General features: G+C 43.6%; 1 long non-coding RNA gene across 1 annotated transcript; it reads left to right on the top strand.

Annotated features, from left to right (window-relative positions):
• The first annotated feature begins 2,753 nt into the window (after positions 1-2,753).
• Positions 2,754-25,794, top strand: LOC144293112 (uncharacterized). Its single transcript, XR_013360612.1, has 3 exons — positions 2,754-3,027; positions 20,271-21,917; positions 23,108-25,794. It is a non-coding gene; the product is annotated as an uncharacterized LOC144293112 (long non-coding RNA).
• Positions 25,795-26,548: the final 754 nt, after the last annotated feature.

Genomic DNA, 26,548 nt, shown 5'->3' with positions numbered 1-26,548 from the left:
GGAAGGGGAGGAGGGCAGGGGGTGGGGGTGAGTGGGTGACAGGCACTGAGGGGGGTACTTGACGGGATGAGCACTGGGTGTTATTCTGTGTGTTGGTAAATTGAACACCAATAAAAATAAATTTATTATAAAAAAACAAAACAAAAAAAAAACAAAAAACAAAACAAACAAACAAAAAGATTCTAGCCAGTAGGAACCAACATAACATTTCATTTCACTATTTTTTCTATTCCCCAAATGAAGGAGACCATATAATGTCTACCCACTCCGATTGCCTTATTCACTCAACATAACACCCTCCAGTTCCATCCACATCGAAGGAAATGGTGGGCATTTGTCGTTTCTAATGGCTGAGTAGTATTCCATTGTATACATAAACCACATCTTCCTTATCCATTCATCTTTTCATGGACACCGAGGCTCCTTCCACAGCTTAGCTATTGTGGACATTGCTGATAAACATCAGGGTGCAGGTGTCCTGGCATTTCATTGCATCTGTATCTTTGGGTTAAATCCCCAGTACTGCAATTGCTGGGTCGTAGTGCACATCTATTTTTTTATTTTTTTATTTTTACCTTTTTGGCAGATCTATTTTTAATTTTTTGATGAACTTCCACACAGTTTTCCAGAGTGGCTGTACCAGTTCACATTCCTACCAACAGTGCAGGAGGGTTCCCCTTTCTCCACATCCTCTCCACCATTTGTGGTTTCCTGCCTTGTTAATTTTCCACATTCTCACACATGTGAGGTGGTATCTCATTGTGATTTTGATTTGTATTCCCCTCATGGCCAGGGATGTGGAGCATTTTCTCATGTGCTTGTTGGTCATGTCTATGTCTTCCTCTGTGAGATTTCTGTTCATGTCTTTTGCCCATTTCCTGTTTGGATTGTTTGTTTCTTTGCTGTTGAGTTTAATAAGTTCTTTAGAGATCTGTGATACTAGCCCTTTATCTGTTACATCATTTGCAAATGTCTTCTCCCATTCTGTAGGTTGTCTTTTAGTTTTCTTGACTGTATCTTTTGCTGTGCAAAACCTTCCTATCTTGATGAAGTCCTAATAGACCATTTTTGTTTCTCTGTCTCTTGCCTTCATGGATGTATCTTGCGAGACGTTACTGTGGTCAAGATCCAAAAGGGTGTTGCTTGTGTTCTCCTCTAGGATATTGGTGGACTCTTGTCTCACATTGATATCTTTCATCCATTTTGAGTTGCTCTTTGTGTATGGTGCAAGAGAGTGGTCTATTTTCATTCTTCTGCATGTGGATGTCCAATTTTCCCAGCACCATTTATTGAAGAGACTGTATTTTCCAGTGGAGAGTTTTTTTTTTAAGTTTTTTATTTTTTTATTTTATTTTTTTTAAGATTTATTTATTTATGATAGAGAGAGAGAGAGAGAAAGAGAGGGGCAGAGACACAGGAGGAGGGAGAAGCAGGCTCCATGCCAGGAGCCTGATGTGGGACTCGATCCCGGGACTCCAGGATCAAGCCCTGGGCCAAAAGCAGGCGCTAAACCACTGAGCCACCCAGGGATCCCCCCCAGTGGAGAGTTTTTCCTCCTTTATCGAATATTATTAGTTGACCGTAAAGTTGAGGGTCCACTTCTGGGTTCTCTATTCTGTTCCATGATCTATGTGTCTGTTTTTGGGCTGGTACCACACTGTCTCAATGACCACAGCTTTGTAGTACAACCTGAAATCTGGCATTGTGATGCCCCCAGCTATGGATTTCTTTTTAATATTCCCCTGGCTATTCAGGGTCTTTGCTGATTCCACACAAACCTGAAAATAATTAGTTCCAACTGTCTGAAGAAAGTCCATGCTATTTTGATAGGGATCCAGTGTCTGGGTGATTCACATGCTCGGAGGCATGAGGCTTAAGGGGGTTTCCAGTCTGAGGGATCCTGGTACATGCTCTGTTCTGGGGACTGAATTTCTCTGTGTCCTGCTGTGTTCGAGGGTTTGTGGTGTATGGGCGCCTGGTCAGCCAGGGATCTGGAGCATCCATTTGTCCACTACTGAGCTGGGGCAGGCAGCTCGTGGTCTGAGGGCCTGTGTTCCAATGACCCCCACCGTTTCCAGTGATGTGGTGACTCCTTGTCCCAGGACTTACTTGTTTCATACAATCCCTTCTCTGCCGGGTGCCTGGAGGCACTACAAACACCGTACACATGGGGGTGGAGTGGAGGTTTAGGGCATTCATGTGCCCTGTACTGAGCTGGGTTGGAGAGCTCCAGAGAAGGAGTGAGTGCCCTGGGTTCCCTCAGAACGGGGACTCATAGCTTTCCTGTGTTGAACTCCAGGTTGACCCCAGGGGTGTCGGAGAGGCATTTCCCCTCTGCCTGAGTATCCATGGTACTGATTCCCGGTGTCCCGCTCCCACAGTCCACATGAGAATATGTCCGTGAGCAGCCAGGCCAACCTCTCAGTGGGAAATGGGAGCAGGAGTCGCCTGCTGTGGGTTTGTGGACTCTCAGGACCACAGAGGGGGATGAATGGATGTGCAAACATGCAGGTGGAGCCCAAAGTCTTGGGGAGAGGACTGGGATAGGAGGGTTTTCCAGGGGCTTGCCATGGCCATGGGCAGAAAACAGGGCAGACAACCTGAGGGAGAACAGGGAGATCTGTGCCTGCAGTGCCATCCCTGTCATCACGGGCACCTGCGTGGTTGTCATGCTTTTATATCAACCCAGGTGCATCAGAGTGCCCCTCTGTGATGTCACCGCCATGCCGCGGCCAATCACGCACGCTCTCGGAGGGGCCTGGTTCAGGTGGCCAATCACCATGCAGCTCAGGTGGCCAAGGTCAGATGGCTTTCTCCTTGACCCTCCTGATATCCTTGCCTAGAGACAATTTTAAACGGAAAACAGAGTAGGAGAGGGCAAGATGGTGGAAGTGTAGGGTCCCCAAGTCACCTGTCCCCACTAAATTACCTGTTTTAAATCCTCCTGAAAACCTACGAATTCGGCCTGAGATTTAAAGAGAGAACAGCTGGAATGCTACAGTGAGAAGAGTTCACACTTCTATCACGGTAGGCAGACGGGGTGGGGGAAGAAATAAAGAAACAAAAGGCATCCAAGTGGGAGGGGCCCCGCGAGGACCCAGGTTAAGGCCACAGCGAGTGTCCCCGGGACAGGAAAGCCCCATCCTGGAGAAGCAGGGCTTTCACCCATCTTCCCGGGAGTTGGAGCAGGATCCCAGGAGGGGCGGGGATGCCCTCAGCCTCCCTGGGACACTAACAGAGCACCAGCGCCTCGGGAAGAGTGCATCCCACACCGGCCGAGCTCCCTAGAGGGCTGCAGCGTACATCCAGCGGGCCCCAGAGCAGCTTGGAGTCAGCTGAGGCAGCGGCTCTGCTAGGAGGGAGCTGTGTGGCCCTGGGCGCAGCTCGGAAGCGGCTCAGGTAGAGGCTCCGTGAAGGGGGATGTGCGGCCTGGGAACTGCTCAGAATGCACTTGGGCAGAGGCTCCACATGGAGGGGCCTGGGCGGCCTGGAGCACGATTCCAACAGCTCAGGCCTGGGAGCACAGTGCGCCGGGGACTCAGCCCAGGATCCGGCGCCTCCCCGGGGACAGGCAGAAGCCAGGAAGGCTCAGGATAGCAAGGACACTCTTGCCACCACGTGGCCCCGAGCTGGGCAGATCAGAGGCCCCTGCCCCCAGAGCATCCAGGCTTCTGCAGACTGAGAGCTCCATAGCTACTGTGGGAGCTGACTCCAGGGCTCGAGCTGGCTGCCTCTACTGTTGGTGTTCCTCCTGGGGCCTCACAGGATAAACACCCCCTACTGAACCTCACAGTGGCCTCAATGGATAAAGAGGTTAAACATCTTTCACTGAGCCCTGCACCAGGGAGGGGGCTGAGCAGCTCCTCCAAGTGCTAAAACCCTAAAGTCAGCACAGCAGGCCTCTCCCACAGAAGACCAGCTAGCGGACAGGGGAAAAACAAACTATTGTCCAAGAAGCACTGGAAAGTTCCAGGGGAAGCCAAGGGATTTACACTATAGAAAATGAGAGGAGACTCTCCCTTGTTTTTTGTTTTTTGCTTCCCCCCCTTTTTTCTTGTATTCTATTCTCTTTTTTTTTTCTTTTCTTTTTTCCTTTTTATTCTTTTTTCTTCTTTTTGTTCTTCTTTCTCTTTTTCCCAATACAACTTGTTTTTGGCCATTTTACACTTTCTTTTTGTTGTCTGATTGCTGAAGCTAGGACTTCTAGTCCTATGTTGAGTAGCAGTGGTGAGAGTGGACATCCCTGTCTTGTTCCTGATCTTAGGGGAAAGGCTCCCAGTGCTTCCCCATTGAGAATGATATTTGCTGTGGATTTTTCGTAGATGGCTTTTAAGATGTTGTGGAATGTTCCCCTGTATCTCTACACTCTTAAGAGTTTTGATCAGGAATGAATGCTGCATTTTGTGCAATGCTTTCTCTATATCTATTGAGAGGATCACATGGTTCTTGTTTTTCTGTTGCTGATATAATGAATGACATTGATATTTTACGAGTGTTGAACCGGCCTTGCATCCCAAGGATAGATCCTTCTTCGTCATGGTGAATACTCTTCTTAATGTATTGTTGTATCCTATTGGCTAATATCTTGTGGAGAATTTTTGCATCCATGTTCATCAGGGGTATTGGTCTATAATTCTCCTTTTTGGTGGGGTCTGTCTGGTTTTGGAATTAAGGTGATGCTGGCTTCATAGAACGGGTTTGAAATTACTCCGTCTCTTTCTATCTTTTGGAACAGCTTTAGTAGAATAGGAATGGGTTCTTCTTTAAATCTTTGATAGAATTCCCCAGGGAAGCCATTTGGTTCTGGACTTTTGTGTCTTTAGAGGTCTTTGAGGACTGCTTCAATTTATTCCCTGGTTATTGGCCTGTTTGGTTTTGTATTTCTTCCAGTTCCGGTCTTGATAGTTTATGACTTTCTAGAAATGCGTCAATTTCTTCTAGATTGCCTGATTTATTGGCGTTTAGCTGTTCATAATATGTTTTTAAAATCCTTTGTATTTCCTTGGTGTTGGTAGTGATCTCTCCTTTCTCATTCATGATTTTATTAATTTGAGTTCTGTCTCTTCTTTTTAATAAGCTGGCTAATGATTTATCTATCTTATTAATTCTTTCAAAGAACCAACTCCTGGCTTTTTTTTTTTTTTTATCTGTTCCACAGTTCTTCTGGTCTCTAATTCATTGAGTTCTGCTCGAATCTTTATTAACTCTCTTCTTCTGCTGAGTGTAGGATCTATTTGCTGTTTTTTTCTCCAGCTCTTTTAGGTGCCAGGTTCGTGCTTGTATGCTTGTATTTGAGTCCTTTCCAGTATTTGGATGGATAATTGTAATGCCATATATTTCTCCCTCAGGACTGCTTGTGCTGTATCCCAAAGATTTTGAACCATTGTATATTCATTCTCATTAGTTTTCATGAAACTTTTTAATTGTTCCTTAATTTCCTGGTTGAAGCTTTCATCTTTTAGCAAGATGGTCCTTAACCTCCATGTGTTTGAAGTCCTTCCAAACTTCTTGTTGTGGTTTAGTTCTAATTTCAATGCATTATGGTCTGAGAATATGTGGGGATGATCCCAATTTTTTGGTATCAGTTGAGACCTGATTTGTGACCCAGTATGTGGTCTATTCTGGAGAAATTTCCATATGCACTTGAGAAGAATGTGTATTCAGTTGGGTTTGGATGTAAAGTTCTGTAGATATCTGTGAAATCCATCTGGTCCAGTGTATCATTTAAAGCTCTTGTTTCTTTGGAGATGTTGTGTTTAGAAGACCTATCTAGTGTAGAAAGTGCTAGATTGAAGTCGCCAAGTATAAGTGTATTATTATCTAAGTATGTCTTAACTTGGTTATTAATTGATTGATATATTTGGCAGCTCCCACATTCAGTGCATATATATTGAGGATTGTTAAGTCCTCTTGTTGGATAGATCCTTTAAGTATGATATAGTGTCCCTCTTCATCTCTCACTACAGTCTTTGGGGTATATTTTAGTTTATGTGATATAAGGTTGGCTACCCCTGCTTTCTTTTGAGGACCATATGAATGGTAAATGGTTCTCCAACCAATGGTTCTCTAAGGTTTTCAGGCTTTAGTTGTCCTTGGGTCTAAAATGAAACTCTTGTAGACAGCAAATAGATGGGTCCTGCTTTTTTATCCAGTCTGAAACTGCAGCTGTGCCTTTTGCTGAGGTTGTTAAGCGCATCCACATTCAGAGTTACAATTTAAAGATATGTATTCAGTGTCATCATGATACCTATTCAGTCCCTGTTGTTGTGGATTGTTCCCCTGGAATTCATCAATTACATACTCCACCTTAGTATTTCTTGCAGAGCTGGCTTCGTGGTCACATACTCTCGCTTTCTGCCTATCTTGGAAGCTCTTTATCTCTCCTTCTGTTTTGAATGAGAGCCTTGCTGGATACAGTATTCTTGGCTGCATGTTCTTCTCATTTAGGACCCTTAATATATCCTGCCAGCTGTTCCTAGCCTGCCAGGTCTCTGTGGAGAGGTCTGCTGTTGTGCTAATACTTCTCTCCATAAAAGTTAGAGATTTCTTGTATCTTGCTGCTTTAAGGATCTTCTCTTTATCTTTGGAATTTGCAAGTTTCACTATTAAACGTCGAGGTGTTGAGTGGTTTTTATTGATTTTAAGTAGTGTTTCTCTATTTCTGGATCTGAATGCCTGTATCCCTCCCCAAATTAGGGATGTTTTCAGCTATGATTTTTTTCAAATATGTATTCTGGATCTCCGTCCTTTTCAGCACCCCCGGGAAACCCAGGTAACCGTAGATTTTTCCTTCTGAGGCTGTCATTTATTTCCCTTAAGATATCCTCACGATCTTTTATTTGTTTGTCTCTTTTTTCCTGTTTCCCTCCTTGCCATCACCTTGTCTTCTATGTCACTCCCTCGTTCTTTTACCTCATTAACCCTAATCGTTAGTACCTCTAGTATGGATTGCATTTCATTTAAGTGATTTTTAATATCGGCCTGATTAGATCTAAATTCTGCAGTCACGAAGTCTCTTGAATTCTTTATGCTTTTCTCTAGAGCCACCAGTACCTTTACACTTGTGCTTCTGAATTGGCTTTCTGACAGTGAATTGTAACCCAAATTTTGTAACTCTGTGGGAGAAGGACTGTTTCTGATTCTTTCCTTTGATGTGAGGTTTTTCTTCTAGTCATTTTTCTCGTGCAGAGTGGCCAAAAATGTTGTACTTGAAGAAGCATGAACTCTTCTCTCACTGTAGAATTCCAGCTGTTTTCTCTTTAAATCTCAGGCCGAATTCCTAGGTTTTCAGGATGATTTGAAAGTTATCTGGTAATTAGGAAGGGACAGGTAACTTGGGGACCCTACTCTTCCACCATCTTGCCCCCACCTCCTCTGTTTTCCGTTTCAGCATGGTTTCTAGGCAACAATATCAGGAGGGTCACTGAGAAAGCCATCTGACATTGGCCACCTGAGCTGCATGGTGATTGGCCACATGAACCAGTCCACAATGCGATCCTGAGTGATTGGCCAGGGTATGGCAGTGACATCATAGAAAGGCACTATGATGCACCAGGGTTTTGTAAGGCAACCACCCAGGCCCCTGTGACGACAGTGATGGCACTTCAGGCACAGATCTCCCTGCTCTCCCTCAGGTTCTCTGCCCTGTTTTCTTCCCCTGCTATGGCAAGCCCCTTATCCACCCCTCCTTCCCCAGGGCTCTTGCCAAAACTTTCGCCTCCACTTGCATGATTGCACCTCCCTTCATCCCCGTCTGTAGTTCTGAGAGTCCACGAACCCACAGCAAGCAACTCTTGGTCCCATTTTCCACTGTGAGGTTGGCCTGGCTGCTCACGGACATATTCCCATGTGGCCTCTGGGAGCGGGACACTGGAAATCCATACCATGGATACTCAGACAGAGGGGAATAGCCTCTCCCACACCTCTGGGGTCACAACTGGGCTCAACACAGGAAAGCTGTGAGACCACATCCTGTGGGAACCCAGGGCAGTCACTGCTTCTCTGGAGCTCTCGAACACAGCTCAGTACAGGGCACATGAGTTCCCTAAACCTCCAGTCCACTCCTATGTGTACATGTCTGCATTGGCCTCCAGGCACCCAGCAGAGAGGGGATTTTATGAAACAAGTAAGTCCCTGGGAGAACGAGTCACCTGATCACTGGACATGTTGCTGGACATTGGAACACAGGCCCTCAGACCAAGAGCTGCCTACCCCAGCTCAGTAGTGGAAAATCAATTCCCCCAGATCCCTGGCTGACCAGGAGCCAACAGACCACAAACCCTCAAACACAGCAGGACACTGAGAAATTCAGTCCACGGAACAGAGCACTTACCAGTAGCCCTCAGACTGGGAACCATCTGAACCCACGTGGCCCTGGGCATGTGAGTAACCCAGACACTGGATGGACCAAGAAGCCTCACACCACCAGTGCTCCAGTGGAGCCCAGAATAAGGCAATGGGGTTCAGGGGACACTGGGTTTGCTGATGCCTCCAAGTCATGAGCCTTGCATCCCACTTCATCATTGTGAAAAGGAGGCACCTAAACAGGGAAATCAGCATGTGCCTTGGACCTGAAGACCAACCTCACATCTCAGTTGTACTCACTTAGGCCCCTGGTAAGTGGGCTGCCCTTGTGATTTGGACTTGGGGTTACACATCCCAGACAGGGCTAGGCCAAGCAGGCCCCTGGATCGCAGGTTCACCATGTGCCACTGGATCCTTGACTACCAGCATTTCTCAGCACTAGGGCAAGCTGGCCTCTGCTTAGGAAGAATTCATGAGATTGAGAAAACTCTCGTAGGACTTATTAAAGAAATGATAAAGAATCCAAACAAATAAAATCATAAATGAAAGAGGCAGATCACAACCAACTCCAAATAAATGCAAACAATTATAAAGAATATTATGAGCAATTATATGCCCCCAAATTAGGCAATCTGGAAAAAATGGATGCTTTTCTGGAGCTTATAAGCTAGGAGAACTGAAATAGGAAGGAATTGAAAACCTGAACAGATCCATTACTAGTAATGTAATTGAAGTAGTCATCGATAACTTCCCAGAAAACCACAGCCCAGGGCTGAATGCCTCCAGAGAATTCAACCAAACATTTGAATAAGAAATAATACTTATGGTAGTGAAGATCTTGCAAATATAGCAAGGAAATGCAAGGAAAACTTGCATACTCATTCTGTGAGGTCACCATTACCTTGATTCCAAAGCCAAAGATCCCACCAAACAGGAGAACTACAGACCAATATCCCTGATGAACATGGATGCCAAAATTATCACCAATATATTAGCTAAGGGAATCCAACAGTACATCAAAAGGATTATTCACTAAGACCATGTGGAAAAGATCCTGGACTGCAAGCGTGGTTCAACATTTAAAAGTCAACCAGCATGATAGATCGCCTTAATAAAAGAAAGGGCCTGAATCTTATGATCTTCGGAATTAATGCAGAAAAAACCTTAGGCAAAATACAGCATCCTTTCTTGATTAAAACTCTCCACAGTGTACAGATTGGGAAATAGACCTAACATCATAAAAGCCATTTACAAAACCCATGGTGAATATCATTCTCAATGGGAAAGAAGTGGCAGCCTTTCCCCTAAGGACAGGAACACAACAAGAATGCCCACTCTCACCACCATTCTTCAATAGAGTAATAGAATTAGTAGCCTCAGCCATCAGAAAACAAAAGGAAATAAATGGCATTCAAACTGGCAAAGAAGAAGTCAAAATCCCACTTTTCTTAGATAACATGATTCTTTATGTGGAAAACACAAGAGTTTCTAACTTTGCTAGGACTCGTACTGTAATACAGCAATGTGGCAGGATGAGAAATCAATGCAGAGGAATCAGTCGTATTTGTAGACACCTAACAAGATACAGAAGACAGGGAAATTTAGGGTTGATCCTACTTATAATTGCACCTGAAACCATAAAATACCTAGGAATAAACATAATGAAAGAGGTAAAGGATCTGTAACTAAAAACTACAGAACACCTATGAAAGAAATTGTGGAAGAGCAAAGAGATGCGTTAACATTGCATGTTCATGGATTTGAAAAATCAATATTGTGAAAATGTCCCTGCTACCCAGGGCAATGTACCCTTTCAAAGTAGTCCCTATCAAAATACCATTGACATTTTTCACGGAGCAAAAATAAATAACTCTAAGATTTGCACGGAACCGGAAAAAAACCCAATTAGCCATAGGAATGTTGCAAAAGAAATCAAAAGCAGTTTATATCACAATGTCTGGACTTCAGGCTACATTTTGTCTAAGGCTTCTTCTGCATGTCATAGACAAAGCTGTCATCATCAAAATATCATACTGGCAGAAAAACAGACACATTGATCAAGGAACAGAATAGAGAACTCAGAAATGGACCCTCAACTCTATGGTCAACTAATCTTCGACAAAGCAGAAAAGAATATCCGCTGGAAAAAGGACAGTCTCTTCAACAAATTGGACAGCCACATGCAGAATAACTCAACTGGACCATTCTCTTACACCACACACAAACATAAACTCAAAATGGATGAAAGACCTAAAGGTGAAAGAGCAATCCATGACAATCCTACAGAAAAACACAGGCAGCAACCTCTTTGACCTTGGCAATAGCAACTTATGCAAGACATGTCTATAAAAGCAAGGGAAGCAGGAGCAAACCAGAACTATTGGGACTTCATCAAGTTCAAAAGCAAAGGAAAAAGTCCATAAAACTAAGAAGCAACCTTCAAAATGGGAGAAAACATTTGCAAATGACATAAGAGACAAAAGGCTAGTAACCAAGATCCATAAAGAACTTATGGAAGTCTACACTCAAAACAAGTATCCAGTGAAGAAATGGGTAGAAGACATGAACAGACATTTCTCCAAAAAAGGCCTACATGTGGAGAACAGACACGAAAAAAATGCTCCACATCACTCAATATCAGGAAAATACAAAACAAAATAAAACCCACAATGAGATACCACCTCACATCTGTCAGAATGGGTAACATGAACAAGGCAGGAAACAAATGTTGGCGAGGATGTGGAGAAGGGGAACCCTCTTGCATTGTTGGTGAGAGTGCAAACTGGTGCAGCCACTCTGGAAAAGTGTGCAGGTTTCTCAAGAACATAAAATCAGAGCTACCCTATGACTAGCAATTGCACTACTGTTTATTTACGCCAAAGATACAGGGGTAGTGAAAAGAAGGGACGCCTGCACCCCAATGTTCACAGCAGCAATGTCCACAGTGTGGAAGGAGCTATATATCCATCGACAGATGAATGGATAAAGAAGATGTGGTCTATAGATACAATGGGATATTAGTCATCCTTTAGAGAGGATGAAACTTTACCATTTATATCGACATGGATGTTACTGGAAGGTATTACTCAGAGAGTGAAATAAGTCAGTCAGTGAAAGACAATTATCATATGGTTTCATTAATATGTGAAATATAAGAAACATGCATAGAATCATAGGGAAGGAGGGAAAACTGAATGGGAAGTCATAAGAGAGAGAAAAAAAACCTTGAAAGAGCCTTAACTTTGTGAAATAAATGGCAGGTCGCTAGAGGGGACGTGGGTGGGGGTTGAGTACCTGGGAGAGGGGCATTAAGGATGGCACGTGGTGTGATGAGCAATGGGTGTTACACACAAATGATAAATTACTGATCACAACATCTGAAACTAATGGTTTATTATACGCTGGCAAATTGAATTCAAATTTTTAAAAAGTAAAATAAAAACAAGGTAAAATAAAATAGTTGTGTAAATAGAATGGGAAAATAGGAAATCAAAATAACGACAAACAAGTGATGTCTGATGGCGGAAGCGTAGAATCTCGAATTCACCTGTTCCACTAATTTACCTAGATAACTTTCAAATCATCCTGAAAACCTACAAATTCGGCCTGTGATTTGAAGAGAGAACAGCTGGAATGCTACAGTGAAAAGAGTTTGGCTTCTCTCAAGGTAGGAAGATAGAAAAATAAATAAATAGACTCCAGTGGGGGAGAGCCCCCACGAGGAGCCTGGCTAAGGCCGGGCAGGATAGCCTCAAGGAAAGTAAAGCCCAGACCGGGAGAATCAGGAAGTTTACCAATCTTCCCGGATGGAAATGTGCTCACAGGGAACTGGGGCAGGATCCCAGGAGGGGCAGTGGAGCCCCCAGGTTCCCGGGGACACTGACAGAAAAGTGGGGAGAGGACGCCACACACCGTGGGCCGAGCTCCGTAAAGGGCTGGAGCGCGCACCCAGTGGGCCCCGGGAGAGTCTCAGGTGGTGGCTTGGGCAAGCGGCTTGGCGAGGAGGGGTTTGCGCGACTCCGGGAGAGCGATTCCAGGGGTGCAGGTCCCGGAGTCCAAGAAGCCAGGGGACACAGCCCAAATCCTTTCCCTTTGGAAAGGCAGAGGCCAGGAGAACATAGGACAGCCAGGATGCTCTTGCCGCCAGGCACCTCTGAACTGTGAAGGTCGGTGGCCCCACACCTGGAGCCCGGAGCATCCAGGCTCCCGCGGATTGGGAGTTGAAGGACGTACTGAGGAAGCGGACTCTAGGGCTGGAGAGGTGGCTGCCAAAAGTGTTGTTTTTCCTCACTATGTAACCTTGTGTCAGGGACGGAGCCGAGCCCCCAGGGAGCATGGGCCTCACAGGATAAACAGCTCCCACTGAACCCTGCACCTGGGATGGTGTGTGGCAGCTCTTTCAGGGGCACACACCTGACAATCAAAACAGAAGACCCCTCCCACCAAAGACCAGCTGCAAGGAAAGGGGAAGAGCAATTTCTTGACCAAGTAGCGCTGGAAAGCTCCAGGGGAATTCATCTGATTCTTACCGTATATAGAATCAGACGATACCCCTCCTTATTTTTTTTTAATTTTGAAATGTTTCTTGCTTTTTGTTGCTATATTTGTTTTTGTTTTTTGTTTCCCCCCTTTTTTTCTTTTATTCCTTCCTTTTTCCAGTACAACTTGTTTTTAGCCACTCTGCACTGAGCAAAATGACCAAAAGTAAGAACAAACAATCAGAAACAGTCCTCACTCCCACAGAGTTACAGAATTGGGCTTACAATTCGATATCCGAATTCCAATTCAGAAGCACAATTTTAAGGCAACTGATGGTTCTGGAAAAAAGCATGAAGGATTCAAGAGACTTCATGACTGCAGAATTTAGATCTAGTCAGGCCGAAATTAAAAATCAATTAAATGAGATGCAATCCAAACTGAAGGTCCTAATGGTGAGGTTAATGAGGTTTTAAAATGAGTGAGTGACATAGAAGGCAGGTGGATGGCAAGGAAGGAGGCTGAGGGAAAAAGAGAAAAACAAAAGACCATGAGGAAAGGTTAAAGGAAATAAACGAGAGCCTCAGAAGGAAAAATCTACATTTAATGGGGGTTCCAGAGGGTGCTGAAAGGAACAGAGGACCAGAAAGTGTATTAGAACAAATCATAGCCGAGAACTTCCCTAATTTGGAGAAGGAAACAGGCATGCAGATCCTGGAGATAGAGATATTCACCCCCCCTAAAATCAATAAAAACCGATCAACATCCTGACATTGCATGGTGAAACCTGCAAATTCCAAAGATAAAGGAAGATCCTCAAAGCAACAAGAGACAAGAGCTCTCTATCCTTGAGGGGAAAAGTAATAGGTTAACAGCTCCTGGAAGGCCAGAAAGGGCTGACAGGATGTAGTCAGGTTCTTAATGAGAAGAGTTCAATTTGCCAACATAGAGCATATCAACCAGGGCTCATTAGGTCAATTCCCCCCCCCAGCGCCCGCCATCCAGTCACCCCAACCCCCTCCCTTTCCACAACCCTTTGTTCGTTTCCCAGAGTTAGGAGTCTCTAATATTCTGTCATCCTCAACTTATATTTTCACTCATTTTCTCTCCTTTTCCCTTTATTCCCTTTCACTATTTTTTATTCCCCAAATGAATGGGACCAAATAATGAGTGCCGTTCTCCGATTGACTTATTTCTCTCAGCATAATACCCTCCAGTTCCATCCACATTGAAGCCAATGGTGGGTATTTGTCGTTTCCTGTCTTTCCTTCTTCTTTTGGAACTTAACAAATACATTCAGAACATTTCTTCCTAAAACAGCAGAAGACACAGTCTTTTTGAGTGCATATGAAACATTCTCCAGAATAGATCACGTACCAGGACACAAATCAGACTTAATAAGTATAAAAAGATGAAGACTATACCATGCATATTTTCCAACCACAATGATATGAATCTTAAGGTCAACCACAAGAAAAAATTTGGAAACCCAGAAATACCTGGGGGTTAAAGAATATCCTCCTGCTCATAATAAGTGGTTCAACAGGGAATTTAAAGTATAAATTAAAAAATACATGGAAGGAAATGAAAACTAAAACATGTAATTATAATAAAAGATGTCTTAAGTGATTCTATGATTTTCACACATGCTATTTTAACCTCCATTGTGGAGTTCAACCAATTTCTCCAAGGTATTTGGGATTAATCATACAGCCAGCATATTAACTTCCTTCCTTGCCTACTGATTCAGAGGCATGAAGAGAGCTCAAAGTGGCCAGGCAGCAGTTTCAATTTCCAGTTCACAAGGATTGTTTTTGTGTCTGTCTCTGAGCCTGAGACCTCTAGGCCAGTGGAATTTAAAGTCATGGGAACAGAAATTAAACACTTTTCAAGTAGATCATGAAGGGATATAGTGAGCAGTACCACTCTCAGTTCCAGTCCTTGATTCCTGCGCCTGTGTATGTGAGCTATGGGAGAAACAGCATTATATATTAGAAACTGATTTGGAACGTGTATCGCTGTCTGGAGAACGTTGTTCTAGCCTGCAAGGAATTGCCACCTAGCTGGCACTACAGCTGCAGCTTCTTTTTTTTTTTTTTAAATTCTTTATTGGTTTTAATTTATTTTTTAAATATATTTTTTATTGAAATGCCTGGAAACCTGCACCCCAATGTTTCTAGCAGCAATGTCCACAATAGCCAAACTGTGGAAGGAGCCTCGGTGTCCATCGAAAGATGAATGGATAAAGAAGATGTGGTTTATGTATACAATGGAATATTACTCAGCCATTAGAAATTACAAATACCCACCATTTGCTTCAACGTAGATGGAACTGGAGGGTATTTTGCTGAGTGAAATGAGTCAATCGGAGAAGGACAAACATATGTTCTCATTCATTTTGGGAATATAAATAATAGTGAAAGGGAATAGAAGGGAAGGGAGAAGAAATGGGTAGGAAATATCAGAAAGGGAGACAGAACATAAAGACTCCTAACTCTGGGAAACGAACTAGGGGTGGTGGAAGGGGAGGAGGGCGGGGGGTGGGGGTGAGTGGGTGACAGGCACTGAGGGGAGCACTTGACGGGATGAGCACTGGGTGTTATTCTGTATGTTGGCAAATTGAACACCAATAAAAAATAAATTTATTTTTTAAAAAAAGGGTGTTGCCTGTGTTCTACTCTAGGATGGTGATGGATCTAGTCTCACATTTAGATCTTTCATCCATTTTGAGTTTATATTTGGGCATGGTGTAAGACAATGGTCTAATTTCCTTCTTCTGCATATGGATGTCCAACTTTCCCAGCACCGTTTTTGAAGACACTGTATTTTTTCCAGTGGAAAAATATACTGCTTTGTCAAATATTAGTTGACCATGGAGTTGAGGGTCCATTTCTGGATTCTCTATTCTGCTCCATTGATCTTTGTGTCTGCTTTTGTGCCGGTACCACACTCTCTTGGTGACGACAGCTTTGTAGTACACGGTGACATCTGGTATTGTGATGCCCTCATCTCTAGTTTTCTTTTTTAGTATTCCCCTGCTATTCAGGATCTTTTCTGATTCCACATAAATCATAAGATGATTTGTGCCAACCCTCTGAAGAAAGTCCATGGTATTTTGATAGGGATTGCATTAAATGTGTAAATTGCCCTGGGTATCATTGACATTTTCACAATTTTAATTCTTCCAATGCATGAGCATGGAATATTTTTCCATCTCTTTGTGTCTTCCTCAATTTCTTTCAAAAGTGTCCTGTAGTTTTTAAGGTATAGATCCTTTACCTCTTTGGTTAGGTTTATTCCTATCTATCTCATGCTTTGGGTGCAATTGTAAATGGGATTGACTCCTTAATTTCTCTTTCTTCAGTCTCATTGTTAGTGAATAGAAATGCCACTGACGTCTGGGCATTGATTTTGTATCCTGCCACACTGCCAAATGGCTGTATGAGTTCTTACAATCTTGCAGTGGAGTCTTTGGGTTTTCTAGGTACAGTATTATGTCATCTGCCAAGAGGGAGAGTTTGACTTCTTTTTTGCCAGTTTGAATGCCCTTCATTTCTTTTTGTTGCCTGATTGCTGAGGCTACGACTTCTAGTACTCTGTTGCATAGCAGTGGTGAGAGTGGTCATCCATATCTTGTTCCTAATCTTAGGGGAAAGGCTCCCAGTGTTTCCCCATTGAGAATGATATTTGCTGTGGGTTTTTTGTAGATGGCTTTTAAGATGCTAAGGAATGTTCCCTCTATCCCTACGCTCTGAAGAGTTTTGATCAGGAATGGATGCTGTATTTTGTCAAATGCTTTCTCTGCATCTAATGAGAGGATCCTATGGTTCTTGGTTTTTCTCTTGCTGATATGATGAATCACATTGATTGTTTTACGAGTGTTGAACCAGCCTTGTGTCCCAGGGATAAATCCTACTTGGTCATGGTGAATAATTTTCTTAATGTATTGTTGGATCCTATTGGCTAGTATCTTGTTGAGAATTTTTGCATCCATGTTCATCAGGGATATTGGTCTGTAATTCTCCTTTTTGGTGGGGTCTCTGTCTGGTCTTGGAATTAAAGTGATGTTGGCCTCATGGAATGAGATTGGAAGTGCTCCATCTCTTTTTATCTTTTGGAACAGCTTCAGTAGAATAGGTGTGGTTTCTTCTTTAAACTTTCAATAGAATTCCCCTTGGAAGCCATCTGGCCTTGTGTAGCTGGCACTACAGCTGCAGCTTCTTTTTTTAAAAAAATTTTTTTATTGGTTTTAATTGGTTTTTATTGGTTTTAATTTATTTTTTAAATATATTTTTTAAATATATTTTTTGTGCCTTGCGGTTTTGATGACTGCTTCAGTTTCCTCCCTGGATATCAGCCTGTTCAGCTTTTCCATTTCTTCCTGTTCCAGTTTTGGTAGTTTGTGGCTTTCCAGAAATGTGTCCATTTCTTCTAGATTGCCTAATTGATTGGTATATAGCTGCTCATAATAAGTTTTTATAACCGTTTGTATTTTTTGGTGTTGCTGGTGTCCTTTCTCATTCATGATTTTATTGATCTGAGTCTTTCCCTCTCCTTTTTAATGAGCCTGGCAAATGATTTATCTATCTTCTTAATTCTTTCTTTTTTTTTACCTTTGAAGTTTTCTTTTTTAATAAAATTTTATGGGTGTTCAATTTGCCAACATATAGAATAAGACCCAGTGCTCATCCCGTCAAGTGCAGCCCTCAGTGCCCAATACTCAGTCCCCCCATGACCTGCCCACATCCCCTTCCACCACCAATAATTCCTTTCCCAGAGTTAGGAGTCTCTCATGTTCTGTCTCTGTTTCTGATATTTCCCAGTCATTTATTCTCCTTTCCTCTTTATTCCCTTTCACTATTTTTATATTCCCCAAATGAATTAGACCATATAATGTTTGTCCTTCTCCCATTGACATATTTCACTCCCCATACTAACCTCCAGTTCCATCCACGTCGAAGCAAATGGTGGGTATTTGTCGTCAGATAAAGGGCTAGTTTCCAAGATCTATAAAGAACTTATTAAACTCAACAGCAAAGAAATAAACAATCCAATAATGAAATGGGCATAAGGCATGAACAGAAATCTCACAGAAGAAGACATGGACATGGCCAACAAGCACATGAGAAAATACTCTGAATCAATTGCCATCAGGGAAATACAAATCAAAACCACAGTACCCACCATTTGCCTCAACGTGGATGGAACTGGAGGGTATTATGGTGAGTGAAGTAAGTCAATCGGAGAAGGACAAACAGTGTATGTTCTCATTCATTTGGGGAATATAAATAATAGTGAAAAGGAATATAAGGGAAGGGAGAAGAAATGTGTGGGAAATATCAGAAAGGGAGACAGAACATAAAGACTCCTAACTCTGGAAAATGAACTAGGGGTGATGGAAGGGGAAGAGGGTGGGGGGTTGGGGTGAATGGGTGACGGGCACTGAGGGGGGCACTTGACGGGATGAGCACTGGGTGTTATTCTGCATGTTGGTAAACTGAACACCAATAAAAAATAAATTTATTATTTAAAAAAACCACAATGAGAAACCATCTCACACCAGTGAGAATGGGGAAAATTAACAAGGCAGGAAACCACAAATGTTGGAGAGGATGTGGAGAAAGGGGAACCCTCCTGCATTGTTGCTGGGAATGTGAACTGGTGTAGCCACTCTGGAAAACTGTGTGGAAGTTCCTCAAAGAGTCAAAAATAGATCTTCCCTATGACCAAGCAATTGCACTGCTGGGGATTTACCCCAAAGTTATTGATTCAATGAAACGCCGGGACACCTGCACCCAGATGTTGATAGCAGCAATGTCCACAATAGCCAGACTGTGGAAGGAGCTTCGGTGTCCATCAAAAGATGAATGGATAAAGAAGATGTGGTTTATGTATACAATGGAATATTACTCAGCCATTAGAAATGACAAATACCCATCATTAGCTTCAACGTGGATGGAATTGGAGGGTATTATGCTGAGTGAAATAAGTCAATCAGAGGAGGACAAACATCATATGGTCTCATTCATTTGGGGAATATAAATAATAGTGGAAGGGAATAAAGGGGAAAGGGGGAAATAAGTGGGAAATATAAGAAAGGAAGAGAGAACATGGAAGGCTCCTAATGCAGGGAAACAAACAAGGGGTGGTGGAAGGGGAGGTAGGCAGGGGGTGGGGTTGACTAGGTAGCGGGCACTGATGTGGGCACTGATGTGGGCACTTGACGGGATGAGCGCTGCGTGTTATTCTGTATGTTGGCCAAAGGAACACCAATAAAAAATAAATTCATATTTAAAAAAAAGAAAGAAAACAGAATTTTAAAAAGTAAAATAAAAATAAGATAAAATAAAATATTTGTGTAATTAGAATGGGAAAATAGGAAACCAAAATAATGAAAGAAAAGGCTGTCGGCAAGATGGTGGAAGAGTAGGAACCCGAAATCACCTGTCCCCCCCAACCTATCGAGATAAATTTCAAACCATCCAAAAACCTACGAATTCGCCCTGAGATTTAAAGGGAGAACAGCTGCAAGGCTACAGTGAGAAGAGTTTGTGCTTCTATCAAGGTAGGAAGACGGAAAAATAAATAAATACACTCTGGCGGGGGAGAGCCCACACGCACCTGGGCTAAGGCCGGGCAGGAGAGACTCCAGGACAGGAGGCCCAGACCGGGAGAATCAGGAAATTCATCAACGTTCCCGGATGGAAAGTGCTCACAGGAACTCGGGCAGGATCCCAGCAGGGGCAGTGGAAACCCCAGGTTTCCGGGGACACTAACAGATTAAGTGGGGACAGCACGCCACACACCATTGGCTGACTCCGAAAGGGCTGGATCGCACACTCCGCAGGCCCCGGGGCAGCTCAGGTGGCAGCTCCGGCAGCCGCATCGCGAGGCGGGGGATGCTCGGCCCTGGGAGAGCGATTCCAGTGGCGCAGGCCCCAGAGCCCAGGCAGCCGGGGGCATAGCCCAGGATCTGGCGATCCCCTTGGGACATGCGGGGGCCAGGAGGACACAGGACAGTGAGGACGCTCCTGCCCCCGGGCACCCCCGAGCTGTGCAGGTAAGTGCCCTCCACATCCGGACATTTAGTCTCCCGTGGACTGGGATCTGCATGAGCTGTGTCCAGGGGTTAAGAGCTGCCCCGCTGCCAGTGTTGTTGTTCCCCCCTAAGTCACACTGTACGTGGGATGGAGCCGGGCTGCCAGGGAGAATGGGTCTCACAGGATAAACAGTTCCCGCTGAGCAGTGCCTCTGGCAGGGGGCAGGGTTGTTCCCCTGGGAGCCATACCTGAAAATCACCCGAGCAGGCCTCTACACCAGAGGACCAGCTGAAAGGAAAGGGGAAGAGCAAGTTCTTGACCAAGCAGCGCTGGAAAGCTCCAGGGGAAGTCGAGGGACTTACAGTATATAGCATCAGAGGAGATCCCTCCTTGTTATTTTTTTTTAATTTTGAAATGGTCCTCTTTTATTTTTTTCCTTCCTTTTTCCAGTACAACTTGTTTTTAGCCACTCTGGAATGAGCAAATTGACTTGAAGGAAGAATTCACCACAAAAGAAACCAGTCTCTCTCCCACAGAATTACAGAAATTGGGTTACAATTCGATGTCAGAATGTCAATTCAGAAGCAAAATTATAAAGCTACTTGATGCTCTGAAAAAAGCATGAAGGATTCGAGAGACTTCATGACTGCATAATATAGATCTAATCAGGCCGAAATTAAAAACAATGGAATGAGATGCAATCCAAACTGGAGGACCTAACGATGAGGTTAATGAGGTAGAAGAACGAGTGAGTGACATAGAAGACAGGTTGATGGCAAGGAAGGAAGCAGAGGAAAAGAGAGAAATACAAAAGACCATGAGAAAAGGTTAAGGGAAATAAATGATAACCTCAGAAGGAAAAATCTACGTTTAAAAGGGGGTCCAGAGGGTACCAAAAGGAACAGAGGACCAGAAAGTGTATTTGAAGTAATCATAGCCGAGAACTTCCCTAACTTGGGGAAGGAATCAGGCATGCACATCCTGCAGATAGAGTGATCCCCCCCATAATCAATGGTAACCTTTCAACACCCTGATGTTTCATGGTGAAACTTCCAAATTCCAAAGATAAAGAGAAGATCCTCAAAGCAGCAAGATACAAGGGATCCCTAAACTTTATGGGGGAGAAGTAGTAGGTTAACAGCAGACCTCTCCATAGTGACCTGGATGGCCAGAAAGGGCTGGCACGATATATTCAGGGTCCTAACTGAGAAGAGTTCAAATTGCCAACATAGAGCATATCACCCATGGCTCATCAGGCTCATCACATCAAGTGCCCCACTCAGCGCACGTCATCCAGTCACCCCAGCCAGCCAGGCAACTCCTTTTCCAGTACCCCTTGTTCGTTTCCGAGAGTTAGGAGTCTCTCATATTCTGTCATCGACAACTGATATTTTCACTCATTTTCTCTCCATTTCTCTTTATTCCCTTTCACTATTTTTTATTATCCCAAATGAATGAGACCATATAATGATTACCCTTCTCCGATTGTGTATTTTCCTTCAGCATTATACCCTCCGGTTCCATCCACATCGAAGCAAGTAGTAGGTCTTTGTCGTTTCTATTATTTTCTTTTCTTTTTGGACTTAACAAATATATTCAGAACATTTCATCCTAAAACAGCAAAAGACACAGTCTTTTTGAGTGCATATGAAACATTCTCCAGAATAGATCACATACCAGGTCACAAATCAGACCTTAACAAGTACAAAAAGATGAAGACTATACCATGCATATTTTCCAACCACAATGATATGAAACTTAAGGTCAACCACAAGAAAAAATTGGAAATACCACTAACACATGGGAGTTAAAGAATATCCTACCGCTCATAATGAATGTGTTAATCAGGAAATTAAAGTGTAAGTTAAAAAATACATGGAAGGAAATTAAAATGAAAACATGAAGGTAATATTAAAAGATGTCTGAAGTGGAGGGGAGGAGGCAAGTTGATGGAAGAGTAGGGTCCCCAAGTCACCTGTCCCCACAAAATTACCTAGATAACATTCAAATCATCCTGAAAATCTACGAATTCGGCCTCAGATTTAAAGAGACAATAGCTGGAATGCTACAGTGAGAAGAGTTCACACTTCTATTAAGGTAGGAAGACGGCGGGGGGGGGGGGGGGGGGGAAGAAATAAAGAAACAAAAGGCATCCAGGGGGGAGGGGCCCCACGAGGAGCCGGGCTAAGGCCGGGGCGAGTGTCCCCAGGACAGGAGAGCCCCGTCCCGGAGAAGCAGAAGCTGCACCAACCTTCCCGGGTGGAAAGGCCCTCGCAGGGAGTTAGAGCAGGACCCAGGAGGGCGGGGATGCCCTCAGACTCCCAGGGACAATAACAGTGCACCTGAGCCCCAGGGAGAGCGCACCACACCCAGCCGCCAGGCTCCCTAAAGGGCTGCAGCGCGCCTGGCTGGACCCGGGAGCAGCTCAGAGGCGGCTCGGGCAGACGCTCCGGGGGGAGGGTACTTCTCGGCCACCGCAGCAGCTACGAGGCAGCTCAGGTGGCGGCGCCGCAGGGAGGGTCTGCTCCGCCCAGGGAGCAGCTCAGAAGCGGCTCTGGCAGGGGCTCCGCGCAGAAGGGGCTGCGCAGCCAGGAGCGCGAATACGACAGTGCAGGCCGGGAGCACAGGGCGCCAGGACACAGCCCAGGATCCGGCGCTCCCCAGGGGACAGGCAGAAGCCAGGAGGGCCCAGGACAGCAAGGACACTCCTGCCCCAAGCTGAGCAGATTAGCGGCCCCGCCCCCAGGGAATCTAGGGCTCTGCAGGCTGAGAGCTCTGTAGTTACTGCAGGAGCTGATTCCAAGGCTCCAGAGCTGGCCGCCCCCACTGTTGTTGTTCCTTCTGGGGCCTCACAGGATAAACAGCCCCCAATGTGCCTCACAGTGGCCTCACCGTATAAACAGCTTAAACATCTTTCACTGAGCCTTGCACCAGGCAGGGGGCTGAGGAGCTCCCCCATGTGCTAAACCTGAAAATCCGCACAGCAGGCCCCTCCCCCAAAGACCAGATAGAGGGAGAGGGGAAAAACAAATTATTGACCAACCAGCACTTGAAAGTTCCAGGGGAAATCGAGGGATTTACAGTATACAGAATCAGAGGATACTTCCTCTTGTTCTCTTTGTTTTTTGTTTTTGATTTCTGTTTCCTCCCCCCTTTTTTCTCTCTCTCTTTTTTCTTTTCTCCTCTCTTTTTTTCTTTCTTTTTCTTCTTCTTTTTTGTTTTTTTCTTTTTCTTTCCTTCTTTCTCTTCTCTCTTTTACTCCTTTTCCCAATACAAATTGTTTTTAGCCACTCTGCACTGAGCAAATTGCCTAGAAGGAAAACCTCACCTCCAAAGAAAGAGCCAGGAAGAGTCCTCGCTCCCACAGTGTTACAAATTTTGTATTACAATTCAATGTCAGAAAGCCAATTCAGAAGCACTATAATAAAGCTACTGGTGGCTCTAGAAAGAAGCATAAAAGACTCAAGAGACTTCATGACTGCAGAATTTAGATCTAATCAGGCAGAAATTAAAAATCAATTAAATGAGATGCAATCCAAACTAGAGGTCAGAACGATGAGAGATAATGTCATAGAAGAACGAGTGAGTGACATAGAAGACAAGTTGATGTCAAGGAGGGAAACTGAGGAAACAGAGAAAAATGACTAAAAGATCATGAGGATAAGCTAATGGAAATAAATGACAGCCTCAGAAGGAAAATCTACGTTTACCTGGGGTCCCAAGGGTGCCGAAAAGGACAGATGCACAGAATACGTATTTGTACAAATCATAGCTGAAAACCTCCCTAATTTGTGGTGGGAAACAGGCATTCAGACCAGGAAATGGATAGATCCCCCCCTAAAATCAATAAAGACCGCTTTACACCTGGACCTTTAATAGTGAAACTTGCAAATTCCAAAGATAAAGAGAAAATCCTTAAAGAAGCAAGAGAAAAGTAAATTTTATGGGGAGAAGGATTAGCATAACAGCAGACCCTTCCACAGAGACCTGGCACGCCAGAGAGGGCTGGCAGGATATAGTCAGGGTCTTAAATGAGAAGAACATGCAGCCAAGAATACTTTATCCAGCAAGGCTCTCATTCATAATAGAAGGAGAGATAAAGAGTTTCCAAGATAGGCAGAAACTGAGAGAATACGTGACCACGAAGCCAGCTCTGCAACAAATACTAAGGGGGATTCTGTAATAGAGGAAGTCCAAGGGAACAATACACAAAAACAGGGACTGAATAGGTTTCATGATGACACTGAATACATAGCTTTCAATAGTAACTCTGGATGTGAATGGGTTTAATGACCCCACCAAAAGGCGCAACTGCCGATTCACACTGGATATAAAAGCAAAACCCATCTCTTTGCTGTGTACAAGAGACTCATTTTAGACATAAGGACACCTACAGCCTGAAAATAAAAGGTTGGAGAAAAACGAACCATTCCAATGGTCCTCCAAAGAAAGCAGGGGAAGCCATCCTTAGATCAGATAAACTACATTTCTTCACAAAGACTGTAGTAAGTGATGAAGGGGGACACTATATCATACTTAAAGGATCTATCCAACAAGAAGACCTAACAGTCATCAATATTTATGCCCAGAATTTATGCCCGCAATGTGGGAGCTGCCAAGTGTATCAATCAATTAATAACCAAAGTTAAGGCCTACTTAGATAATGATACACTCATACTTGGTGCCTGGAATGAAGCGCTTTCTACAATCAACAGGTTTTCTAAACACAACATCTCTAAAAACAAGAGTTTTAAATGGTACACTAGACCAGATGGATTTCACAGATATTTACAGATCTTCCCATCCAAACACAATTGAATACACATTCTTCTCAAGTGCACATGGATCTTTCTCCAGAGTGGACCACATACTGGGTCACAAAACAGGACTTAACTGATACCAAAAGATCGGGATCATCCCCTGCATCTTTTCACACCATAATGCTTTGAAATTAGAACTAAATCACAAAAAAAAGTTTGGAAGGATTTCAAACATATGGAGCTTAAGGACCATCCTGCTAAAAGATGAAATGGTAAAGCAGGAAATTAGAGAAGAATGAAAAAGATTCATGGAAACTAATGAGAATAAAGATACAACTGTTCAAAATCTTTGGGATACAACAAAAGCACTCCTGAGGGGGAAATTCATCGCAATATGAGCATCCATCCAAAAACTGGAAAGAACTCAAATACAAAAGCGAACGTGGTATCTAAAGGAGCTGGAGAAAAAAACAGCAAATAGATCCTACACACAGCAGAAGAAGAGAGTCAATAAAGATTCGGGCAGAACTCAATGAAAGAGAGACCAGAAGAAATGTGGAACGGATGAACGAATCCAGGAGTTGGTTTTCTGAAAGAATTAATAACATAGATAAATCATTAGGCAGCCTTATTAAAAAGAAGAGGGAAAGGACTCAAATTAATAAAATAATGAATGATCAATGAGAGAACACCACAGACACCAAAAAATACAAACGAATTTTAAAGCTTATTATGAGCAACTACATGCCAATAAATTAGGCAATCTTGGAGAAATGGACACATTTCAGGAAAACCACAAACTACCAAAACTGGAACAGGAAGAAATAGAAAACTGAACAGGCCGATAACCAGGGAAGAAATTGAAGCAGTCCTCAAATCCTACCAAGACACAAAATCCAGGGCAAGATGCTTTCCCAGAGGAATTCTATCAAACGTTTAAAGAAGAAACCATACCTCTTCTACTAAAGCTCTTCTGAAAGATAACGAGATGTAGCATTTGCAAACTCCTTGTATGAGGCCAACATCACTTAAATTCCACAACCAGACAAAGACCCCACCATAAAGGAGAATTACAGACCAATATCCCTGATGAACACGGATGTAAAAATTCTCAACAAGATACTAGCCAGTAGGATCCAACTGTGCGTTAAGAAGATTATTCACCATGACCAAGTGGGATTTATCCACGGGATGCAAAGCTGGTTCAACACTTATAAAGCAATCAATGTAATTGATATCATCAGGAGAAAAATCAAGAACCATAGGATCCTCTCAAGAGATGCAGAGAAAGCATTTGACAAAATACAACATCCATTCCTGATCAAAACTCTTGAGAGTGTAGGTATAGAGAGAACATGCCTCAGCATCTTAAGAGCCATCTACAGAAAGCCCACAGCAAATATCATTCTCAATGGGGAAACACTGGGAGCCTTGTGCCAAAGATCAGGAACAAGACAGGGATGACCACTCTCACCACTGAAATTCAACAGAGTACTATAGATCCTAGCATCATCAATCAGGCAACAAAGAGAAATAAAGGACATTCAAATTGGCAAACAAGAAGTCAAACTCTCCCTCTTGGCAGATGACATGATACTCTACCTAGACACCAAGAGACTCCACCGCAAGATTGCAAGAACTCATAAAGCCATTCTGGAGTGTGGCAGGATACAAAAGCAATTTAGTGTATTCTCTCTCTCTCTTTTTTAAGATTTTATTCATTCATGAGAGACACAGACAGAGAGTGAAAGAGAGAGAGAAGCAGACACACAGGCAGAGTGAGAAGCAGGCTCTCCTGCAAGGAGCCCGATGTGGGACTGGATCCCAGACCCCAGGATCATGCCCTGAGCCGAAGGCAGATGCTTAACCACTGAGCTACCCTGGTGTCCCTAGCGTGTTCTCAAACACCGATTAATGATCCTACTACTCTTAAACTGCTCTCTCTTCATTTGTATTTTGAGGACTCGA

Source organism: Canis aureus, chromosome 21 (assembly GCF_053574225.1).
Source record: "Canis aureus isolate CA01 chromosome 21, VMU_Caureus_v.1.0, whole genome shotgun sequence".
In the NCBI taxonomy this organism is placed as follows: domain Eukaryota; kingdom Metazoa; phylum Chordata; class Mammalia; order Carnivora; family Canidae; genus Canis; species Canis aureus.
This window is presented reverse-complemented; position numbering and strand designations above follow the sequence as displayed.